Consider the following 21,225-nt stretch of genomic DNA (forward strand, 5'->3'; position numbering starts at 1 on the left):
GTCCCAACAAGTTCCGGGAGTGCGGGGTACGGTACTGGAACCACCAGGAGCCTGCTTTGCAGCAGGTGGACCACTACTCTTATTCCCACCCACAGATGACTTATCCCCACTAGATTTTTGGGTCTTAGGAGAGGAAGGTTTAGGTTTATTCGACTGTGACTGCTTTTGGGACTCCTCAGCTTTCTGACCCACTTGTCAGCCAACCTAGCCAGCTTAAAGGGATCCAAAATGTTCTGGTCAGCAATATACTGACGCAGCTCCGGTGAACAGGCTTCAGAAAAATGCTCAAAAAACAATTGGTGGGACAATTCAACAAAAGTTTTCACCTTGTAACCATCAATCCACTCCATCATATTCATGTGCGTAGCACTCACCCAGTCAACCCAAGACACATTCTCTCTTTTCTTCAAATCCCTGAACCTTTTATGGTATTGGGTAGGCGTCTTGCCAAACTTGGCAATCAAAGCAGATTTCATACACTCATAATGACCCCTTTCTTCCACACTCAGCTTCAGAATACAGTCATATCCACTTTGAGGCACTCTGCTTTGCAAACACGTAGCCCAATCTCTTTTGTCAACATCATGAATTGCACAAGCCATTTCAAACGCTTCAATCCATTGGAGGATATCAGAGCCCTCCGAAAACACGCCAACCAAATCCTTCATAAATTGAGTTGCTGGGGACCTGACACTCTCACTGGGTTTCGCTGAAGTCTCCACTCGAGCTTTCTCTAGCCAGATTCTCTGACATTCAGTGTCCTTGTCTTTGAGTTCAAGATCCCTATTCTTGAGTTCAACTTGTTGAGCCAGCTCCTCTTTCTTAAGCTCAGCATCTGTTTCCAACTTGCGATATTCAAAGGCCAATTTCATCCTTAATAACTCAAGTTCCAAGGAATTGCTGGGGTTCAGAACAGAGGCAGCAGGAATGGAGGCATTCCCAGAAACAGATTCAGTAAAAACCCCATGGGCAGAGTCCTCATTGGTTGCATTCCCCCCTTCATCAAGAGTTTCACCATCGGTCTGGTAGTCCACCAGGGCAGCTATCAGCTCAGCCCTAGACTTATCCACAAAGTCTAACTCCCTGGCTTCACAAGCACTCTGGAGAGCTTCTAAGCTCATCCGAGTCAATTTACCATTCGCAATAGACTCCATTGCTTGTAATGCAGTTATGTTGTACACACCCAAACCTTAATCTAATAAAGTGCAGATATTTTGTAAGTGGCACGGTTATACACTGATTCTTAAAACCATAAGCATCCCACCGCTGCCACCAGTGTAAAGACTGGTAAGGGGTGTCTGTACTTCTGCTCTCTATATGGTAGAGGAGAGGCACAGCGGACCCCAGCCAAGATTCTCTATATGGTAGCAATGGACGAGCAATCAAGGCCTAGCTTTTCAGGAGGTGATGCAGGCTGGTTCTTAAGTACAGTGTCGTCCCCGAACCCCCACATTGGAATGTCCACACACTGTATTACTAAAAACACAGTCTTTATATAATTAATATTCAAAGGTATGTACACGATCACAACAATGGATTTTGTACTCGGAAGTCAAGAATGATAAATATATGCAATTTTAAAGTGGTACCACTAGTGTTATCGAATCTCATTAAAGTGCATCAACTGTACGGTTAAAATGTCACACATATTAATAACGAGGAAACCAGCAATAGAGATAGGCAGGAACGTAAGATTGTTGAAACAATAGGCAGAATGCTGACCGCTACCCCTAGGCACAGTGTGTGGAGATCCCCCCACCTGGGCAACCTGTAAAATAAAGATATATCGCACAAGCCCAGTCCATATGTTCAATAGTCTCACTTCTTCCTATTAAGGTTTTACCCCCCCCAATGTACCTGGTGGAGTAGAGTTCTCCGACGATGCGCCAACCTATCCTTCTTGAGTGCCTCCCTTTCATGCGGGAGCCACGGATCGTCGAGAGGTGTCGGGGAACTTGGCGTTCGGTGTCATGGAATCGACGGCCCTCCTTGAATGCCCTCCCTTTAAGGCGGGAGTCACGGGTCGTCGAACGTCCGACAGTGAACAGGTTGTACTATGGCAGGGAAGTGGCAGCTTCGTTCCTAGCGGTGCTCGTCGACGACAGAGCGTTGGCGTCCTGCAAGGAAGAGGCATGCAGGGCACCTCGGTAACGTTATTTCTGGACCACAAAGAGATGATGAAGAACTGTGGCCCAACAAGGGCGTCGAGTCGTCGGCGTCTCTGCGGTCTTTAGGTGGTGGGAAACCCACCGGTGGATGCTCCTCGGCGCCTCGACGGTCAGGCCTTCTAAAGCGGGAGACAAGCGGATGACGATGCAGACGAGAGCGTCCGATGATCAATTAAAGTTCTTAGACAAACGGGAGCACGGCGGCTCCGGTCGGCGACGGCGGTCGTCGACAGTGGCGGACAACAGTCTGGGTGCTTCTCCTTGGAGTTCCGCAGCAGTCCCCGTATCGGGTCGGCAGCCTGTCGAAGGTCTGTCTACCAGGAAGCGTTGGCAAAGATCAGCTGTGCACGATGGTCCCTCTTAGCTCGGGAAGAGGGCGCCTTACCAGGTCCTATCTGGGTCAGTCCTTGGAAACACAGCAGCCTTCAGATTGCAAGGGAGAGCCACAGCACTCCTTCTCGTCCAGCGGGGGTTTTAAGGTCAAGCGTCAGTCACTCCAGTTACTCGTCGTAATGGACTTCAGCTTCTGAACACGATTCCTAGCAGTGAGAGGTCCCCAGATATACTGTTGATCTCCCATTCATTCCGCTGGGTCACACTCAAGCATCCAATCACGACTACGTGCATTCATGCAGGCATGCAGCCAATCAGGCACATGAGGTATTCAGGCCATTCACTTCTCTCCAGACACTCACAACAAGTTATGTGTCTTGGGACAAGTACCGAGCCATTCAACACTCCAAGCTGCATTCATACCGGTTTCGGGCAGGGTTGTCTCAGTCATTGTGTCAACCACCAGATACTAGACACCCACAACACAGAATGCATATTCGTCTTACACTCTGTTCACCCAGGTCCCACCCACAGGAGGTACCCACAACATACATTACCGGGAAGGCTCCAGCTAGTCTGGCCGGACCTTCACAACAACCATATATGGCATTTCCACCCAACAGTCAGTCAGGGGGAAGGGACAGAGTCAGGGCTTCCCAGGACTTTGGGAAAACAAGTTAATTGGTAATAGAAAGCAAGAGGCCACCGGGGCCATCTTGTTTTCCATCAGGAATCAACTGATCCCAATGGCAGGGCCAGGGTATCCCAAAATGGAATATACATCGCGCACCTGTCACATTCAGCATGGAGCTGCCACCAGCCCATACCCTGCTCTGTGGGCCACCCACAGGTGCCCAAAAACATACACTAGGGGCACAGGGTTGTACCCTCACCCATGGGTGCCATAAGGGTATCCCACGGGTCAGTTCACCAAACCAAAAGAAAGAGAACTGCTCCGCCAGGAGTCCCACATGAATTCCTGTGCGGAAAACACAACAGAACACACGATAAAACGCAGTAAAGGACAAGGATACGGAGGCCCTGTCCCTCCGATGCATTTCCAGCATCACACAAGCCACTCTCTGTCACCATCCTCCAACCATAGCATGGCCACATTGTCCAGATATGCACCAATAGCCCCAGGATCATTATTTCTCAAGGACGTGTTCAAGCCTAAATAAACATCTTCAAATGTTACATTTATTCTGGCTGGATCCGTGGATATGCTTCATGTCTCAAACTCGCTATCAGTGTACCCACATGTTCCTGACTCAAAATATGGGCCAATCTCTTGCCTGGCCATTGTGATGCCCCATATCTCTATGCGTCATGTACTCCGAATAAAAATGTAATCTCGCGGCATACTAGTTCTTGAAATGTATCCTTCAGAGACACAATCTCGCCTGCCGCTAGTGCATCACGGGACTCATCATATTCACGTTTTAAAGTGTTAAGCCTCCCTTGCACTTCAGACAGCTGTTTGTGAATGGGCTTTAAAAGTGCCCCCTTCTTTGGAAATACAAATGCTTCTGAGAAATACTTTGACGTATTCCCCCACAAAGCTGAGATCTCAAACTCCAGGTAAGTAGTAAAGGGGTTATCCCTCACTGAATCACCTTTGAACCTCCAAGGAGGTCGCTGTGGGGCCGGGCAGCCCCAATTTAAGGTTACCATGATAGGGGCATGCTTGTAGAGGGTCCTTTTAAGCAGCAAAGATGAGAGTAGCCAATAATCCATTCCATTCTTGACAGTGTATCATGATCAGAAGAGTAGAATGTGTATTGCTCATCACCAGTGACCAGCTTTGACCAGTTTATCTGAAGTGTGTTTGCCATTTTAGAAATGATCGCCATATTGGATGGGTGGATCATGGCCTTTGTCCACGGACAGAGCAGTGAGGAAAAGAAGTCTGGAAAATATATTTGGGGTAATTTTGTGGACGAAAAGAGGACTTGGAAAGGGTGGGAGATTGGAACACTGGAAAAAAGTTGATATAGAGCTATTTTCAAAGGTAAAAAAAAAACTGTGTAGGTGCTGCCGTGTGTGTCCTTTGTTGTTATTGGGATTGGGGGTTGTGGGGGTTGTTCGTGAGTCTTGTGCTTTGAAGATATATTGTACATACTTGTTATACGGTTTAATTCTATTGTGGTGGTTGTGACCAGCGGCCAGATTCTTGGAGGCATGGCCGTAGGACGCGCCCCCAAGAATCCAGCCACTGGCCACATACACTATAGTAACATGTGTATGGTTATTATAGGTACTGTAGGGGGAGTATACCATTTTTGTAATATGGTGGAATGATATAATTGAAGTGTATATGGTATTTCTGATCGTAAGACAATTGAGGATAGTGCTCCTTCATCTCTCCTCTGCCTTTGACATGGTCAACCATTCTATCCTCATTAAATGACTACATGATACCTTCAGCATCACGCACCGGGCACTGGACTGGCTGACCTGTTTTCTGAATAAACACCCTTTCCAGCGACAACATGGCCATTTCTCCTCCCCCACCTCGCCCTCTACCGAAAGCATCCCCCAGGGTTATATCCTGCAGATACAAAATATTTCTAGAATATTGTTAAGTGGCAGTTGGTCTGTGGATGTGATTGGTGGATGGGTGTGTGACCATTTGAAAGCAGGCAATGAGGGAGTGCTACAAACATAAAAGTAAAAAGGGAAGAAATGCTGGATAGTCATCAAGGGCCATAAAATGTCATACTTATTGTATGCTAGAGAAAAGTATTTGTGACCGAAAATTGTTTCTGTCCTTTTTTGTTTTTCTCTAGTATACAATTAACCATTTTTGTTTGTGTTTTTGGATTTTGTATTTGGTTTTTTTTGCAGGAGAGGCCAGGAAGTAAGGTGGGGAGGGAAAGTAGGGAAGGGCATTAACCACAGATACGGAGGGGCAGGTGCACAGGGGACGTTGTTGAATATGCTTTAAATCTACGGTAGGGGGCAGAGTTCCTCATGATCTTTGATTACAGCCTCAAAAGCACTTTTAAACTGCTTCCACCTGCAGAGTGGTGTGTTGCATTACATACAGAGTACTGATGTCCTGCAAAGATATGGATCAACAGCCTCTTTTATGGCTTGCAAGGTAGCTGATGGGATATTGTGCCTGTGCGGTGGGAGAAGCGGTTGAGGATGATGAGGTAGAGGAAGACAGCCTACTACTTCTTGACAAAGGAACAGCCTTTCTCATATTACCTGGGTGGTGTGAGTGGGTGTGATTCCACACTCAATGTATTCAACATGGGGAGCCCTAGTCTTTGGTACCCCTTGTATGGTTTTAAAGAACTGCCGCACCCATGATTCTCTCTGGCTGCTGGAGGTACGGCTGTCCTCTATCTCATCTTCCTGGTCCTCTTGATTCTCCTTTGCTTGAATGCGCTTTTTCCCTTGTTCATGCCTTCCAGCTGGTGGTGGTGGTGGCTACTGGGAAGGAGCGATGGCCATGGCTGATGCCATTTTTGAAGTTAATTAGCACATGTGCTAATACTCTTCCAAGCAGGTGCTTTCTCTTGGATTGCAGATGAAAAATGAGTAAGAATAGGTCTAGGAGCTGTACAAGGGTAAACTTTCATCTTGAAGCTTCCTAGATCAGCAGAAAATGCAGTTTTGAAATTTCAGCAAAGCATGGACCTGTTTGCGAATCGCTGACCCGTTTGTGAACACGTCATCAAGGCGCATGTGCACATGGTCACGTGACACTGTCCGGAAAGTCTGTGGTGATGTCAGACGTTCGCGGACATCGGCAAACAAAAAAACAGTGTAAACAGTTGTAGAAAGTGCTAAGCATGTTGCTAGAAGATGGGGAATGGCACAGTTTTAAATTGAAACTTCCTAGATTGTCTGAAAATGCTGCTATATTGGGGGTAAGTAAAATATTAGGAATTTGTAGCAAATTAGGGTGCACTGGTAAAAACCTATGAAATTCAGTGAACAAACTTTGCTAAAGGGGTGTTATGGTTATGGTACACTAATAAAAACATATGAAATTCAGTGAAAAACGTTGTTAAAGCGATGTTATGGTAACAAGTAAAATCGAACACCCCCAGAGATTTGCCAGTTATGGTAAGCTAAGCAACCATAACTCGCGCCACCACCGCACACTGCTAAGACTAACACCCAGGATATCAAACATGACATCACAAATGTCATTGATGACATCACATATGAAATTAATTTTGATGAAAAGACCCTATAAGGGGTTGTGTTTACAATGTTGGTGACAAGATGTAAGAGGTGATCGGGAGACCTCTCATGAACTACTTAATGTATTAAAAAATATGCTAATTTAAATAAAACATCATACTAGAGTGTTATCGTTAATACAAAAACCTAATCATACATACACATAGGCAGTGGCTGCACCATAGAAGTACAGCATTTTTAATCTGTCCAGTAAAGTGATAAATGCTACCCTATCAAAGTTTTGACTAATGTTAAACATGGAATAAATAGCTAACAAATCAAGACTTACTACACACTTGTGTTAGTACAAATAGTACAGATGAAGGTGCACAAAGCATAAAAATCAGAGAAACATACAGGTAAACTAAATTAAGGAAGAAAGAAACATCACCAGAAAATGAGAAAATGTTGATAAGATTAAAGTTCATCACTATTTATTAATTTATTTATTATTCATATACATTCAGCCGAGGGGCATTGTGTATACACCATTTAAAACAAATACAACAGTTTACCCAAAATTATTTACATATATAAACTTTGTTTAAAAGCTAAAAATCACTGAATAAAACATTTGCCAATTTTGTCATAAAATGAAAACTGATGAATTCTGTGATTGTTACATAACACGTATTAAAAGTCTAACTATAGCACAACTGAAAACATATTAAAAGTAAATAAAGTACTTTCATATATCACCACTTCACTTGACAATTTATAAAACGAGAGGGTGTGGATTTAACAGGCTACTAAATTCATAATCTAAACACATTTCCAATAGAATTTCCCAAAAGTTATTAACACATCTGTTTAAGAACAATGGCCACACAGGGGTGAGATCATCATAATTAAGACCACTATTTTATGCTTTCAGATAACTGATTCTTATCATTTGCAAACTCTCACAAACTGTTAGTAGCTATTCAATGGTTTCAATGGCTTCAGTGTCACAAAGCTGACAGAATCGAGAGTTGTGCGGAATTCCTTGACGTGCACCTTGAGTCATTAATGCAATGATTATGTTGAATTTGATTCTTATATATTCTCTGGCAAGGGAGCAGTTGGGGTAAGCAATTATATAGGTTGTTTTGCCACTTGAGTAGAAATGTACTCACAAAAAGAAGTACTGTTGCTCCCTGAATACTAGTTCACAAGATATTGTTCTTTACTGTGCAACAGAAGTTTAGATTTCGGGTGGGCCTTAATCACAGCAACTAATCCATTCACCTCTAGGCCACGGCATCTCTCTTACCATTTAGTATAGAGTGTAAACAACTGACCAAGTATCCCCATTGTGTAACAATTTTCTATTTCACAGAATACATCAACAACATTCCCCATCATAGTGTTATTCTCTAACTTTAATAGGTTATTACAAAACATAACGGTCTTCACTATAAGATCAGCCGAAATGCCAGCGATGCCAAATTCTAAATGCAAATATTCTATAGGCAAAGATGGTAGCATACAAAATAGTTTGCACAATAATGAGGCTTCGTAGTGTTTCAATACTGCACCATATTTATGTCCCCATATTTCGATCCTGTAGAAGAGATTGGAACAAACCTTTTGTCTGATATAATAGGAAGAATGTCTCAATGGAATTACCACATTATTCGCCTATAAATTGATGAATGGCACCTACAGCTCTATTGCATTTAGTTTTAGTTTCCTGCCAATGTATTTCCCACCTCATGTTATTTTATACATGGACACCTAAGTACGTATAGGAGGAAACACCTTCCAGGTGCAGCCCATTTAGTGTACAGACCACAGTTTGGCCTGTTGCAGAGATGGGGCAATTTTCATAGTCTTACTTTTATCTATATTAATTGACAGACTGTTTGCTTCTGCATATACTCCTAGGGCCAGGATCAAACTTTGTAAGCCCTTTGGGGTATGGTCTACCAGAACCAAATCATCGGCATAAGCTAGCCAGCTAGTCATGTGCTGTTCCATTTTCACTGGACAAATTATCAGATTGTTAAAAGCCAAGCCAGGATCTGAAAGGTAAAGTTGAAAGAGCGTGGCAGCGGCAACACATCCCTGTTTTACCCCGTGGTGTGTTGGAGTAGAGCCTGATAATCTGCCTTCAGCATCTAACCTGATCTTGAATGAGGTGTTGGTGTTAAGAATTGAATTGAAATGATGTTGTATTTCTATCGCCCTCATACACAAGTGTTTCAGAGTGGGACAAGGCAAGGGAGGGGAACAAGGAAGAACACCAACAATGATCTTACTAGGCCCAGTGGCATTGAGAATACACAAGTGCATGGGAAAGGGAAAGGGGAAAAGTACAAGGATATAGGGAGAAGTGGAAAGTGCTGAACAGAGGAAAAAGAAAAAGAAGCATCAACATCTAAGGCAGGCCTGGCGGGATAATCCACTCTGTCAATTTCTTCCAGAGTCTGTTACAGAGCACTGAATCAAAGTGTCTCTACGCTTCCAGGCATATCAATAGATGTAACAAAAATAGGCAGATTGTATGAGGTGCTAGATTTCTTTATATAGCCCATCTGGATTAGGGTTCATTATTATGTATACAAATGAATTGTGTGTTTGAGGCCTGCTTATTGCCTCATGTATGTGCACCATGAGCTGAGCCCAACCCCTAAAAAAAGTACTTTAAGAACATACACGAAGGTCAACGTCTAGATATACATCACCTTTTGAATTTTCATATTCTCACTGTCACATCGTGCCTACATATATCAGTGAACAAAACAAGTGGCCTAGATATGTGACATCATCAGTGATGCCATCAATGACATTTGTGATGTCATCTTTGATGTCCTGGGTGTTAGTCTTAGAAGTGCACAGTGGTGGTGCTAGTTATGGTTGCCTAGCTTATGTTTGTGCCCTCCCCGTCTTTCTCATGCAAAGGAACAAAACTGGCACAACCCTGACGGGGAATGAGGCAAAGAGAGCAGGCTGCGAGAGTTCAAGGCAAGGTTTATATAAGTAAATGACATTCAAGATCTCTGTTGCCTCTGAGAGCGCTCTGACCAAAATTAATGTTACAATATATTTTATAGGACAAATGATACAACTAAAATAAGATACTACGTTGGTCCCGGATTGGACAGTCCATATGGTGCCCAAGGTGTGGGTGGCATCTTTTCCTCCTGGTTGGCTGCTTGGTTGGCGGGACGGTGGACGTCAGGCATCTGTGCTCAGAATGGGTGAAGGTCAGGTCGCTGTGAAGCAGGGTGGTCACTATTTAAGCTAACATAATATATTCTCAAAATACATGCACTAAATAATAATCATTCGTAGTCTTTGAATAATTCATCATGTCTCTATAAAAGTCACACGTATATCTATACTATCAATTACATTGGATTATAGAGGCTTTAGGTTAAGGGTCTTGACCACCATAATAACACTGGTTGAAGTTAGGGTCTGCGTTCATAAGAATCTCTGGTATGTGACATTTGTTAGTGGTAGACAACATTAACTGCAGCAGGGGTCTAATGTTAGTTGAGGATCTGTTGGGTGGGCATCATGGCTTGGTCAGTGATCTGGCACATGAAAGGAATACCTTGCAGGGGCACAGGGTCACAATGGCAGTAAGTTTCCACTGGCGAGGGTGCGGGGGCAAGGACACGTTTGTGGAGATGGACGAGCTATGTGCTTAGCTCTGGCTGGTTCACATGCAGGACAGTGATCTCAGAGGAAGAATGATGTGTTACATTTATTATTTGTTGCAAGCACCTCCGGCTTCAGCGTGACAATGGAGCCACAGAGTTTTCCTGTCAGAGTGGGAACGATGATGGGGGCCATGTGCCCTGTGCGTCTGGTCGTTGCGAGAAAGGGAAGAGAAGCGTTTTGTACTATCGCAGTGAGGCCTAGTCATCAAGATGGAGTCGAAAGGGGGTACAAAAATGGATGCCCTGTGTCCTGCACAGTGGTCCCATCTACACGAATGTTAACCGAAGTCGACATCGCATAAGAGCGAGGGGCGTACCCATCACTGGAGGCACTTGGTCCGAGTTTTGTACTGAGAAGTAAAGGACGCGAGGGGCCTGATGGCCCCTCGCTCCCACACATTCCCCCCTTTCGTTACATCTAAAGTAACAAATTATGACACTTTATTTCTTTCATTCTCCCTTCGGTAGTACTCAGCTTCAGCAACTGCTTCTTCCCAGGCTGGGGTACCCTTTATTGGCAACCATGCTCTGCATACACTTCTCAAGCTATTCCCTATTCTTGCATATTCATCTGGAGTGCATGTTAAGTATATCCCACCATCCCCGTCCAGGTCGACCCATACCTCGTTATACCATTGCAATTCTTTTGGTTCCTTGATTGTGGTGTGGTATAAATTATCAACCCTGTCCCCATATTGCCTGTAGATGGCAGTCATCCTGTATTTTGGAGTGTTATGTTCCCCCTGTTTGTATTTGTGCATCAATCATAGTTGCTACCGTTGTCGGTCGGTCCATTGTTACCATCATCATAGTTGAGGTAGGCATACTTTTTGCACAACACCGGAGTCCTAATTGGCACACGCAGAAGAATAGTAACACAAAGACGATGATAGGAATGAGTATTTTCATCATCACATTTACCGATGATGGTATCCAGCTGAACAAATCGTCAAACCATGTGCTTTCTTCTGCTCTGCCCTCTGTTCTCATCCTTTCTCCTAAATTGTGAACTGCTGTTATCACATGTGAGAGTGTCCGTTATCTGCATCTTCAGATGGCACGAATGTGCAACACGCCCCCCCGATTTTTCAGCAAACACCACCGTTCATTGCCGTGAGGAGATCTAGAACATATCGGTTTTGCATTGTCATTAGGCGCAAGGCACGGAGCTCTATTTTTATAACGTTCAATCCTTCTTCAGTGTCGTTGGCCAGTTAGATTAGCTCCCAGCGCACTATTTGTAACCATTTGGCATTTGCTCGTGCTTGGAGCCCTCGTGCTAGGAGCGATGCGAAAAATATCTCTGCGGATGAGAAGAGCTTATATTTTTGTGGGATCTCAGCAAGGAGTTTTGATGATTCAGACGAAATATAGTTGAATGATCTTTTGCTTTGTGATAACTTTGTTTTCAACTCATGTTATGACAACAGTTCATAAGCTGGAAGCTCTGTGTTTACTTGTTGGGGCGCTGTAGATGGATCAGCCGATTGCCCTGCTGCCGATCTGCCAGCCGATTCTCCTGCTGCTCCTTGGATATGGCTTTCTGGTATTACCATCAGGGCTGTATGGAGGGTGGCTAAGGCACAAGTACCTTTCCAGGATGCAGGTAGATGCAAGTAGGCTTGTTTGCCACAAATCCAGTTCATGTCCATGAGGGCTGCGTGCCTTTCTTCATATCAGGTATTATTACTGTCTTTTTGCATCTCCTTGCTTCCCCCATGTTCACTTTTCCTTTCCCATGGAAGCACAGTTCGTGCGGTATTACTTTTTGTATTTTTATAGGCTTTTCCAGTGCAGTGATCCATGTTAGCTTAGTGACGTGCTGTGACCAGATAGGGGCGCACACTTCCTTTATCCATTGGAACGTGTCCTCAGATAGTCCCCGGAGTGCTTCTGCTTTGCATTCGATAGTTTCATCATGCCATTTGTTTTCTGCATGCCTCGGCCCTTTTATGACAAGAAATGGTTATCTGAGGCAGATTACTCCTTGACACCTCCTCGTGCATGTTCTCTCACTTTCCAGCCTTTCTAGGCTGATGGTGTGTGCCTGGAAGGTTCTTTTTATCCTACATAGAACTAAGTGAATCAAACATTGAGCCTCCGACAAGGGCACTTCCTGTGGTACCAACATTTTGGGTGTCCCTGATGCATGTAGTATGAGTCAACAGACATAGCACCTTTCATTTGTTGCTTGCTTTGCCGTAGCACTCATGTTCGAGTACCATTTGTTAGATTGATCAGGGTGGTGGGGGTCTTCTATTTCATCTAACCCCAGGTCATGACAAATGTCGTATCTTTTCCTTCCCGCCCCCCTTTTTTCTCTCCTTTTCCCTCCCTCCTTATAGCATCTCACTTTTTGGTAATGTATTGGGAACATTCCAGCCCAGGCAGTATCATTGCTGTTGAATATGGCATGTGTATATTCATACGTAGCAGCAGCGTAATATGAGGTAGATTCTAGGGTTGTCTGTGCATGCATACTTGTGTTGGCTAAGTTACTCGGCAATAATAGTCGCCATCATATTCATTTGATTCATAATCCTCACTCATATTTATTCCAGGATGTAACAAGGAGACAATTGTTGGATTAGTAGGGGCGTGCTCTGAAGGTTGTGTTACATTTGTATCGTTAATACAAATGATATATGTTTCTCCCCATATTGTCTTTACTCCAGTCCATATTAGGCTTGAACCTTCTCATATCAGCTTAGCCCCGCTCCCCCCCTTGTGCATGTCATTAACCAGAGACAAGAGAGTGTAGAAGAACACCATCACAGAAAGCAAAACAGCAGCGCATTTCAAAACACATTCAACATTGCTAAATTTATTAGCCCTAATGGCATCCCTATTGCTATCTAGCATTAATGTGTTCTCCGGGAGTGTACTTCGTTGGACCATTTTGTCACCTGGAGGGACGATATAAATTTGTTAAGTCACCAGAATATGTAGATTATTTATATATTTACACTTCATGTTTACTCATTGCTTTTATTACGGTTGCTGCACTTATTATTATTATGCATTTTTCTGTCATTCGCTTCATCCTCTCTTTTTTGTAGCAAGAGAAAGATAGAGTGATGAAGAGGAGGGTGAAAAGGAAACAAAGATAGAGACGTAGGGTGAGGCAAATCAGAGGACACATCATTTTCTTTGCTCCTTACAACTTCTTTTTATTTGATCAGTTTGTCATTGCTGCTCAACCTCACCTGTAGTACCACTTGCACATTCCTGTTCGCTCTGAGGGAGTGTACTATTGCGTGCCCTCCTCACATCTGAGAGGTGCACCCAATATTTTAGTCCCTTTACTTTCACTGCAGTGGGGGTACTATAAAGCAATTCATAGGGGCCATGAAACCTTGGTGAATTCCATCTCCTGACAAAACTCCTCACATATACCTGTGCCCCTGGCATCAGCAGCCCAGTTGGGCTATCTGTGGCTGGTGTGGTAGTATCAGTTGCCACATTTTCAGTAAAGGGCAGTGCTATTTGCCGTGCTCTGCTGCGTACTGTGCACGTCAGCTGAGTCAAATATTCCTTGAATGCTTCCCCCAGCACTGTGGCAGCCCTGTGTGCATCTGATTGTCTCCTAATCAGGGAGAGTGGTGTGTGTATTCGCCTCCCAGTCACAATTTCATGGGGGCTCAAATGGTAGTCCTTGCATGGTTGCGTTCTGAGTTGGAACAGTGCTAGGGGTAAGCAATATACCCAGTTTTTCTTCAATGTATTGCACAATTTCGATAACTTACTCTTGAGCAGGCCATTGATCTTTTCCACCACCCCATTAGCCATTGGAGGATAAATGGAACACAGTTTGTGCTTCACCCCCAAGAGTGACGTCACTTCCTTGAAGAGGTCATTCACAATGTGTGTGCCATTGTCTGAACGTATCACATCACATATTCCCCACCGGGAAAACACTTCTCGTACTAGAATCTTTGCCGCGCACTTGCCGTCTGGATGGGGACATGGACCCGCCTCCACCCACCTTGAAAAAGGACATACCACAATTAGATACCTGGCCCCATTACATCTCTCTCCCATATCAGCGTAGTCTATGTGGAGCCTCCTAAATGGCCCTGCCGGTTCTTGCAAAGTCCCTCGCAATGTCCTCAATGTCATCCCTGAATTGCATGTTTGACATGTTGTACACTCTATGACAAATTTTGACAAATGTTCCTGTAGGTTGGGGACAAACCAATGTTCCTGGATGTCTGCGGCGATGTGTTGTTTCGCTACACGGGCTGGGAAGTGCAGCTGTTGGAATGCTACTTCTAGCAATTCCACCGGCATCACTACCTTTCCCGTTGTCTCCTGTCTCCAAATGAGGTCTGTGGCCGATTGTTTGCACCCCCGCTTGCTCCACAATTCTTGCTCCTCCGGTGGTGCTCTCCTCTGTAGCTCTATTAGCTGTGCTATGGGCGTGTTACTATAGGCTTCTTCTTGTGGCTCTGCAGTAGCTGCTTTTACAATGCATTCGGATGCTGGTGTTATATTGAAATACGAGGCCTCCTTCGCTGCCATGTCGGCTGCCGCGTTTCCCAATGAGATCACATCTGTGTTGTTGGTACGGGCTTGGCATTTTACCACTGTCACTACCGATGGCTCTGCCAACGCCTCTATTAATTAATTCAATAGCGTGGCGTGCTGTACTGGTGAGCCATCTGCTCGTCTGAACCTCTTCTGCGCCAGCTTGATAGTCCTGAATGGACAGTGGTAGTTGCATATGCTGAATCTGAGTATATATTCACTGTGCATCCTTTGGCTGTACGTAATGCTTCAATTAATGCAGTTAGTTCAGCCGCTTGTGCAGAGTAATGGGATGGGAGACACTTTTGGACGATTGTTTCATAGCTATCTTCCTCCATTCGTACTACTGCCATCCCTACATGCTTCTCTCCTGTTTCTGGGTTTATTGATACTGAACCATCTATGAAATATATTTCTCCTTCCTTCATTGCGTTTTCACTCACTTTGGGGATATCATCACCCTCCCCCTCATAGGTGGCACATTGTGTTCCTGCATGTCCTCCATTGTACATGGCTCTGTAATGAATGTTGCTGGGTTTACTGTTTTACACCTGACCACATGCACGTTGGGGCTTGAAATTATTATCTCATATGCGGTTGCTCTCTGTGTTGTCAGGGTTGATTTTGACCGCTCAAGAATCGCAAATAATGAATGCTCTGCATACAACGTTACTGAACATCCCATTACAATTGTGGCACTTTTTTCAATGGCGAAGGCCGTGGCTGCGAGGGCCTGTTCGCATGCGAAGTGACCTTGCATCACTGCACCTAGTGTTCCACTGTAATAGGCTAATGGTTTGTGGCCTAATGATTTTTTTGTGTCAGCACTGCCGTCATCAGTATTCCATTGCAGTGGGAGAACAAGAAAAATTCCCTCTCATAATCTGGGTTTGCGAGGACTGGGGCATCTGCGATAAGGTCTTTTAGTCTGAAGTATTGAGCCATCATGTCATGTGTCCATTTTATTGGGGCTCTACTTTTTTGTGCTTCTTTTAATGCTTGCAATAATGGGCGTGTGTTTGCAGCATAATCAAGGATCCATGCTCGGCAATAGTTACATATGACAAGACATTTTTGCATGTCCTTCACTGTCTTTGGTATTATTATGTTACGTATAGCAGCTGCCCTATCAGGGAGTATTCGTTTTCCATCTTTCGATATCTACTGTCCGAGGTATACAACCTCGGCCAGGCAATATTGTAATTTCCCTTTATCAACCTTGTACCCCTTGGTAGCTAACACGTTTAACAGTGTTATGGAGTCTTCTCTGCACCTTTCTTCTGTTTTGCTATAGACAAGTAAATTGTCCACGTATTGTATAATGGTGTTCTCTACATCTATATTTCCAATGTCTTCACGTAGTACCCTGTTAAAAATAATTGGGCTTTCACAATATCCCAGTGGGAGTCTGCGATGTTCATATATGTTATTTATCAGTGTGAATGCTGTGAGATACTGCATTCCTGGGTCAAGTGGTATGGAGAAGAAGGCATTTTTCAAGTCAACCACAGTAAAAAATGTAGATTCGTTAGGTATGCTGCACAGTATTGATGCCGGGTTAGGCACTAGTGGGAACTCATTTTGAATGACTTCATTAAGTGGGCGGAGATCTTGGATCATCCTCCACGCCCCTCCTTTTGCTTTTTTAATTGGAAAGATGGCTGTGTTACATGGGGAGTTTGATGGTACTATGATACCTTGATTCAGGAGTGCTTTTATTGTCTCTCTAATTCCTTCTTCTGCTTCTCTGGATATTGGGTATTGTTTCACTCTTGGCGGTATGGCACCTGGTTTAAGTTTTATCTTTATTGGTGTTACTTCATGTAATAACCCTACATCATGGGGGCATGTAGTTCAAATTTCTGATGCTACCTTTGCCATGTCTTCTCAAATATTGTTGGTGGGGTATTAACACTACGCATACGTGGGTTGTGTACCTCTCTGTACTGGATCATGATGTCACATGGTATGCTTATTTCCATTATTATCTCTCCATCATCTTTGTTGTCAGTGAATAATTCTTCATCAGTTAGGTCTCTTAACATTATGTTTGGATCTATGCATAGTACAGTTCTCCACTCGCACCCATGACCACAGTACGTTTGCTTGATACCTGAAATGCCTGGCACGACATCCGTATTTACAATTGGGCGGAATATGAAGTCTGATGATGTCCTCCATTCTTTTCTTGTCATCTCGGGTACTACCCGGCTAACACTTTGATGCCATAGATAAACATGTCTATATCAATGGGTATCCCTCGCACCACAACTTCATTCATCATCGTACTGATCATTAACATTGCTCTCACTGGGCATACTCCTGGGGTGGAACACACTATTCCCTGCTCGGTAAACGAAATGGTCATGTTCAATTTACTTACCAAATCTCTACCCAGCAAGTTGATTGGCGCGTCTTCGTGGTACAGTAAGGGTGCGTGCACTGTTTTACCCCCCACTTTTATATCAAGATCTTTGGTGTAAGGAACTTTTAAAATAGCCCCAGAGAACCCTTGCGTTTCCAAATTCCTGCCTGAGAGTGGAAACCGCCCTTCCATAAGACATGATTTTTCTGCTCCTAAGTCTACCATAAAGAAAAACTGCTTATTTCCTATCTCCGCCCCCACTAGTGTTTCCTCTTCAGCACGTAGGGTGGTGGATAGGACTGGACACGCAAGTGCTCCCTGTGGGCTGTCCTAGTCTGCGTACCTTTCTTGTCCGGGCACTGAGAAAACATTATCTCCAACTACTGTTGCGCCACGGAATGGTGCAGGTGCACCATGTGCAGTCGTTGCAAAATTGTTGCTACTGGCGTTTCCTACAATGTTTTGTCTTGCCATGGGCTGTGATGCACTGTGATGTGGTTGTGAGGGTGGTTGTCTTTGCTGCATTTGGGGTTCGTCATAACATTGGTCCTGTGGTCTTCCCCCTCCCATTGGTAATCCATAGGGGCTACCTGGGTGTGGGCATCCCCACACCAGTTAATTGTCCATGGGTGGTTGGAAATACTCTGAGGGCCGCATTCTGCAATCCCTTGAATAGTGTCCCCATCTCCCACAGTTCCAACATGTCCCTTGCTGTCCTCCTCACATCTCTTGACCACCGACTCTTCTATTCCCCATTCCTCCGAACCCTCCTTTCTGGCCATGGTACCCACCTCTTCCTCTTACCGGCCTTTATTGCCACTGTGGTCCTCTTTGTGGCTCCTCTCCATTCCACGGTCCTTGTTCTCCTGCTGCCCACAGCGCTGCTATTCCGACTGGCCTGCTTCCCGCACTTTCATCCCCCTCGTTCTCTCTATCTGTTGCTACATTGGCGTTTATGGCGATCTTCACTGACTTATTCTGTACCAGTTTCGCTTTGTCTGCCAGCCTTTTTTCTGCTATCTCCTTTTCTCTCTCTTTGATCCTCCTACAGTGGTGCACAATTATACTCTGAATTTCAGGCCAACCCTTGGCTTCTACCCCAGCTAACTTGTCCAAGGCCTTCTGTACCTCCTTCGGGAGCCCTTTCTTGATTATAAAATAGAACAAGGCGGTGGATTGGTTACACGCCGTACCTTTTTTGCTTCTCCACAAGTCTTGCACTCGCAATATGAATTGTGTAGGATCCTTGTTCTCCTCCATCGTACATTGCATTACCAAATGTAAATCTGGAATATTTGGAAATGTGCGCCGCAATGCATCCCATACTTGTGCTCGAACATCGTTGAAGGGCGATCCATAATGGTGGTCACAATTCATTGTTACTCCTGGGAACCCCGCCTTTTCCCACACAGCGTCTGCTTGATCTCCGACGGCGGACACTAGCAAACTTTTTACATCAACTATCGCTAATGGTACTCCTGCCGTGTTCTTCTCGAACGCATGTATCCATTTCCCTGCTCCTCCCACAAGTGGGGGGAGGAGCTTCAACAGGTTGTTTTTGTCCACCTGGGCCCACGGAATATAGTGTGGCCTACCTGCTCCTTTGTGTATCAACGGCATCTGCAACTTATGCTTCTTTCCTGTTTTACTTACCATCCCCCTCTTTGTCTTACTTACCAGCATATTCCCTACTCGCTGCCTTAATCTACCCTGCCATCGTGGGGGTGATCGTGGATCTAAGTCATCAAAATGATGTGGCAGTGAGGATCCTACAGCCGCCACTCCTTTCTCGTATTCGTCGAGATCACTCCACACCTCCTCTACTTCTTCTTCTTGCTCGCCATTCTCCTCTTGTCCTTCCCCTCGCTGACTTTCTGGGGTGGCTGGGCATATGATTCTCACTGGTTTATCATTCGGATGGAACAGGAACTCTCCCGATCACCATTCTTTTTCTCGCCCTTGTGATGTGGGTACTGCCTGAGTCAACACGGACTGCGCTGGCTCTGGCGTCACTGGGGATAATTCCCCTGTTGCACTTAGCGGGGTTGCAAGATCTGCTACTGGCAACGGTGGTACTTCCCCTCCCCCCGGTAGCATTTGGCCCCTGTCACACAGTGCCCTTTGCCGTGTTATTTTTATTTGTGCATGTGCTAACTGGCGGTCTAAACCTCTGGTTAATCGCGCTAAGTTTACAGGGGGTGCACTTGTCGGGCCATAAAGGCCTCCTTTGTCGCATGGTGGTGGCGCCGTGGCTACCACTCCATTTGAGGAAGTGGGGGTGGGGCACGCTGGTATATACAGAGGCTCGCTGTATCCTACTGCCCGTCTTGTTATTAAGGGGTATATTTTGGTCGTATCGTTCTCGACTTTGGTCGTTGTGCATTCACCCTTTGGTGTTCCACTTACCTCTCCCTGTGTTTTCTGTTTTTCAATTGTTTTTTCTATATCTACCTCTGCTGTAGGGGTAACTTCCTCGAACATTCGCCACAGATCCAATACTTCTCTTCTGTTCTGCAACTGTTTTCCTTTATATTTTGCCAACAAGTGTGTGGATACTAGATCTAACACCCTTTTATCTCTGTCACCCATTGATCGTGGTATTGTTGTATCTTGTCACTATATAGTGGGAGGTGTTGGCAAATATGAGCTAATAGTGATATTCCCCCCATGATGGTGTTTCTCCCTTCGCTTGTGTGTGTTCACTTGCACCAGATCCTTCCTCTAATCGCACCTTTCAACCACCCTTCCCTTTGTTATGATCAACAATATATTAAGCGTTTCTCAATTATTGGCAGTTATTGTGCATCAATATTCAATGTTACCTTTGTAATCATTGCATTTCCAAGTTCACAGTTCACTTTCGCATTTATAACCCCTTACCAACAAATCACTTACAGCATTTTGACATACACGACAATAATGGACAAAAAGAAAAAGACATATAACACATAACATGCACATGCACTACCTGCGCGCTTTTATCTCCCCCATATTCCCGTTACTGAACACTTTTTACCCTTCCACGTTTTACCTGCTCTTCTCATTCACTCCCCACCTCTTACACCCTCTTACTCTTTCCCCAGAATTCTTGCTTACACAGAAAAAGAATATTCTAAATAACTACTCTGAGTCTACTCAATATACGAGACTCCTACTATTTTCTCTTAATCTCTACCTATTTATCTGCACTGGACGAGACAATGCTACGCGGCGCCGCCTTCAACCCCGTTCGTGCTAGGATACCTCTTCTCTTCTTATTCTTATTTCTCACAGAAAACCTAATGGCCATATAAAGGACAGATCAGAAAAGCTTCAGCATCACTCACACAGTCCCTACTCTTGGCTTTAACCCACTATCACCTGTTCTCCCTTACCTTTCCTTAGGAACCTTTGAAACTGGCACTCAAGTGTTCAGTCATGTAAACCGAGGGTCACCGTTCACGGTCTGATCCCAGTCAGGTCCGCACCCCAACCAAACCGTGGCCCGCCTCCTTGAGCAGCTTTTTCAGTTGGGTATTCGTCAACCGGGAACCCATGACCCTTTCTCGTAGTGCGCACAGGCTGGTCGGCTGCGGAGGAGATGGTTTTGCTGGGGTGCGTCCCGGATCTCGCCGCACGGTGCGGGCCTCGAGCACCTCTCCTTGTCACGTTGTAGGGAGTCACCAAATGTTTGTTCCCTCCCTGTCTTTCTCATGCAAAGGAACAAAACTGACACACCCCTGACGGGGAATGAGGCAAAGAGAGCAGGCTGTGAGAGTTCAAGGCAAGGTTTATATAAGTAAATGGCATTCAAGATCTCTGTTGCCTCTGAGAGCGCTTGACCAAAATTAATGTTACAATACATTTTATAGGACAAATGACGCAACTAACATAAGATACTATGTTGGTCTCAGATTGGACAGTCCATATGGTGCCCAAGGTGTGGGTGGTATCTCTTCCTCCGGGTTGGCTGCTTGGTTGGCGGGAGGGTGGACGTCAGGCA

The sequence above is a fragment of the Ambystoma mexicanum genome, chromosome 1q (assembly GCF_040938575.1).
Source record: "Ambystoma mexicanum isolate Mex_15411 chromosome 1q, UKY_AmexF1_1, whole genome shotgun sequence".
NCBI classification, from domain to species: domain Eukaryota; kingdom Metazoa; phylum Chordata; class Amphibia; order Caudata; family Ambystomatidae; genus Ambystoma; species Ambystoma mexicanum.